The 4,884-nt window shown below is 49.1% G+C and overlaps 1 pseudogene; it reads left to right on the top strand.

Moving 5' to 3' along the window:
- Positions 1–2,608: 2,608 nt before the first annotated feature.
- LOC131406938 (regulator of microtubule dynamics protein 1-like) lies at positions 2,609–3,558 on the top strand (annotated as a pseudogene).
- The last annotated feature ends 1,326 nt before the right edge of the window (positions 3,559–4,884 follow it).

Here is a 4,884-nt window from a genome sequence, read left to right as displayed (position 1 = left end):
GCAGCCCACCTGGCCAGGCAGGGCCGAGGACACAGACGTCTGGGAGCTGGCATCCTCCTCGAGGTCCCAACCTCTCACACTAGGCCTCAGGTGCTTTCCCCCGGGCATGGAAGGGTCTGTCCCGAAGCTGGGACCCCTCCTGCCTGGCTGCATCAGAGCCCTGCATGCTCTGATCCTCCAAAGAAAAAGGGACCTAATTGTGGTGCCTTCTGTACCCCAGCACTGCCCTGGCCTCCCCACCCTCACCTGGCTTCATCCCCAGCTCATGTCCAGGCCTGGCTGAGAGCCTGGACAGACCAAAGTTGACGATGGTCTCATGAGGAGGAGGAGCCCTCCCTGCCCTGGTAGTGCCTTCTGAGGGGTCCCACAGCCAGGCACCCCATATCCCCATGTCTGCCAGAGTTTGGGGCCAAACAACTCTGTTCCTTTTCAAATTCTATTCAAATTTTTATTCTGACATAATTATGACTCATCGGAAACTTGCAAGAATAGAATAATAATTCCTGTATACCCATCACAAAGATCCTCCAAATGTTTACATTGACTGTGTCCATCTCTATCTACCTACCCATCTACCCACGTACCTGTAGAGACATTATTTTTTTCTTGAACCATTTGAGAGTGAATTGCAGACTTGATGCCCTAATGCCCCCAGATATTCAGTGTGATTTCCTAAAAACAAGGACATTCTCTTACATAACCACAGTACAATTATCAAAATGAGGAAATTAACACTGATATGATACTAGGATCTACTCTACAAACCTTATTCAGATTTTGCCATTTATCCCAATCACGTCCTTTACGCCGAAAGAAAAATCCCAGGTCAGGCATTGTGCTCAGTTGTCAGATCTCTTTAGCCTCCTTTAAACCTAGAACCAGCTCTGTCTTGCCCACCACCCTTGCCTCTCCACAGAACCCAGACCTTCACCCAGTGAAGGCTGGGCTTGGGAGGAAACCCTGTGACCACCGCTGCTCAGCCCTTCTGGAACGTACAGCTGAAAGGAACTCTTGCTCGATGGTCTGGGGCCCACCCCAGCACAGAGCCTGGCCTGCAAGTGCAGGTGGCCCTGCTGGGCCATCAAGGGCGAGGCACACAGCACTTGTCTGGGGCCACCTGCATTCCAGATTCAGGATATGTATGGCACTCTCCTCTTGAAAGAGTCATTTAGCACTAGCCTTGCCCACTCTTCTCCATCATCAGCCCCCTCGGAGTCCCCCCACCCTTATTTCCTGACAGGCCAGGTGGGTTCCAGGTTAATGTCTAGTTAGATGACCTCATCATGGTAGGCACCTCCATGGTGCCTACCAGGGCATCTGGCCCCCAGTAGGGCCTCGGTCAACACGGGAGGGTGGAAAGGGACAGTTCAATACCACCTCTGAGGACATACCTGGGGAGATATGAAGAAGGAAAGAGGAGGATTATCAATAAATAGGACACGGGGCATAAGAATTTGGCATCTGCAGCTTTAAGGGAGAAGTTGCATCTCTAAAAGGTCAGAGGTGGCTCTCGCTCACTCAGATTTATGACTCGAACTAGGCGCTCACTAATGAGGTCCTTTGTGGGGGACATGGAGATATACCCTAGGGTGGCCCCCATGAGTCACATCTTAGTCTAATCCCCTCCCCTTAGGGGTGGTCTCTCTGCTTATATCTTGGTTGCCCTGACACTTCCAGGGTAGCCTTAGGGGTGGGCAAAATCTGTGACTTCACCCAATAGAATATGGCAAAGTCAAAGGGGTTTTGCAGATGTAATTAAGGTCCTTCATCAGTTGACCTTGGATGAATCAAAAGGTAGATTATCCTGGGTGGGCCAGACCTTCCTTGGAGGGAGCGATCTGAGGAAGTCAGAGACTCTTTTGCTGGCCTTGAAGGAGTGAGCTCCAGGAATCCACGGCAATGAATTCTGCCAACGATCTGAGGGAGCTCGGAAGCAGATCCTTCCAAGGTCAGGGCTCTAAGGCGGAACACGGTCTAGCCAACACCTTGATTTCAGCCTTGTGGGACCTTGCGAGGTCCTCAAGACAGCACCAAGTTGAGCCATGCCAGGACTCCTGACCCACAGGACACGTGAGGTGATAAACAGGTGGTGTTTTAAGATGCTAAGTTTGTGGCAATTTGTTACTTAGCAATAGAAAACTAATACAGGAGATCCAGAAGCTTCCGGTTCTATGTGCCACTGGAGAATGTTGCTGGTCTCTCTGCTTATATCTTGATTGCCCTGACACTTCCAGGGTAGCCTTTGGAGAAACAAACATGTTTGCTCAAGGGGTGTCTGTGTCTAGTTTCTCCATCGGTCAATCCTTCTGCTGACATGTGTTAATAGAGTGGCTATGCATAGGGGCACAGCCCTAACCTCCTCTCCCACCCATCCTCCCAGGGATGTCCAGATGGAGCTGAGACTCCTGAAGCTGCCACCTCTTGTGGGGCACTCCTGCACCTTCTGGGGCACAGCACAGGAATTCACTGGGCGTGTCGTGGCCAACTCCTCATCCTCAAGCCTCTGTTTGGGGGCTTCCATGAGCTCTAGCCTGCCAATCCATGTCCCCTCCCCAAACCCTGACCATCTTGATCATGGTCATGGGGTCAGGCCCGCGAATTGTATGTCATGCAGCTGGCCGCCTGACTCTGGCGCTGTCTCCCTCTGGGACACGGTGCTGCCCTGGACCTCAGCTCCCGACAGGGCCTGCTGGCAGCCCAGGGCAGTGTGGTCCTTGGCGACTCCTCTGCTCTGAGGTGATGGGAAACCCAGGAGCTTTCAAAAGGGGCCTTTTATTATCAGCTTTGTCTTATTTGGGTTTTGAAACTTAAGTCATTTCTCAGGCTGCTGTGGTTCTTGCCCCAGCCAAAGTCTTCAGAGTTGAAGTCCTTGAACAAGCAGATTACCTACGTGAAAGCAGAGAAAGAAGAGAAACAGAAAGATTTTATCAGGTGCTAACCCGATACAAGGAAAGGTGGGGGCAACGGAAGATGCAGAGTTACTGTGGGGGTTGGCCCGGGCATCATGGGATACAGCTCAGCCTAGGGGAGCCTCAGAGGAGGAGAAAAGGCTCCTGGTGCATGAAGCCCTCGAGTACGGAAAAGAGCCCTAGAAAAAGAATGATGTTTTGCAGCTCCTAAGTGGTATACAATCTGTATCAGTGATGTTGGAGATTACCAAGGCATTGTAGGAAAAACTGCAAATGCCGACATTATCAAGGAGCATTGAGAAAGCAACTGAACTGAGCCCTAAAGATCCTGCCCCAGGTCACCTTATGGGTATCTGGCATTATACATTTGCTGAAACGCCTTGGCATCAAAGAAGGATTGCTAAAATGCTGTTTGCAACTCCTCCTGGTCCCACCCATGAGGAGGCCTTAAGCTGCTTTCACAGGCAGAACAAGTGTCCAAACTTCTACAGCAAAAGCTTACTTCATTTAGGGAAGACATCTGAAGCTACACAACAAAAAACTTGCTGTGTTCTGGCTAATGAAAGCCAAGGACCATCCAGCGCACAGATGAGGATAAACAGATACAGAGGCTGCTCAGTTGCTTACAGGTTTCAGTAACAAGAACTGAGAATTTTTCAGAGAAGAAAGTACATGAAATATCTAATGAACTTGCCTTTTCATCAAATTATAAAGATAACACGTTAACCACAAAAAAAGAAAGAAAGAAGGTTAAGCACCTAGGATGCCAACAGTCAGAGAGACCCTTGGAAAAGCTTTTTTGCCCTGCCCGCTTCCTCTGGGCAATGACCACAGCCTCACTGTTCCCACGGGGAGAAGGCAACACGAGGAAAAGAAATAGCTAGAGAAAAACACTGACTCATATGTTTAAGGTAGTAGTTCAAACATCTGTTTACTCTGTCTGGGAATGCGTAAAGTTATACGGGAGAAAAAATCTGCTAGTTTTTACTGGCTCTAGAAGTCTAGTGTGGAAGCTTAAACCACTGTAAAAAAAATAATAATTTGTAATATTATCCAAAAGGTGGAAGCAACCCAAGTGTCCATCAACGGATGAATGGATAAACGCAATGTGGTATTACATACAATGGAATATTACTCAGCTTTAAAAAGGAAGGAAATTCTGACACACGCCATGACATGGATGAACCCTGAAGACAACATGCTCAGCGTAATAATGAAATAAGTCACTCACAAAAGGACAAATGCTGTATGATTCCACTCATATGAGGTTCTTACAGTAGTCAAATTCATAGGGAAGGAAGGGAGAATGGTGGTTGCCAGGGGCTGGGGAGCGGAGAATGGGGAGTTGTTTAACGGGTACAGAGTTCTGGAGGCTGTTAGCCAACAATGTGACTGTACTTAACACCATCCAACTGGACACTGAAAAATGGTTAAGATGGTAAATTTTATGTTATATATATTTTGCCAAAATAAATATTATATATATATACCAAAAAAAGAAAAAAGAAAGAGGGAGGGAGAAAGAAAACAAGGAAGGAAGGAAGGAATGAAAGGAGGGAGGTTGGGAGGCAGGAAGGGCCACAGGGATTTTCAACCAAGGACTCAGAAGCCATGCAAAAGCGCTGTGTCTGTCCTCCTTGGTTGCACCTCTTGCTTCATGACAGCCATCTGTGTAGCTGAGCAGTGAGGTTCTGCAGCCACATGTCACTGTCTGTGCTGGGGTGGGGCCCATACCTGCTGGTGCAAGACTCTCTCTCAGGACCTGAGACGGCCCATTGCCCAGATGGATAATATCCTACACAGTGGTGGTCAGGCAGCTCCCCAACGCCCAGCCTTCACTGGGTTTTGGTCTGTCCAGGCTCTCAGCCAGGCCTGGAGATAAGGAGCTAGGGATGAAGCCAGGCGAGGGTAGGGAGGCCGGGGCAGCACTGGGGTACGGAAGGCACCATAATTAGGACCCTTTCTCTTTGGAGGA

Source organism: Diceros bicornis, chromosome 6, assembly GCF_020826845.1.
Source record: "Diceros bicornis minor isolate mBicDic1 chromosome 6, mDicBic1.mat.cur, whole genome shotgun sequence".
NCBI lineage: Eukaryota > Metazoa > Chordata > Mammalia > Perissodactyla > Rhinocerotidae > Diceros > Diceros bicornis.
Note: the sequence above shows the minus strand (reverse complement) of the source record. Positions and strands in the feature narration are given on the sequence as shown.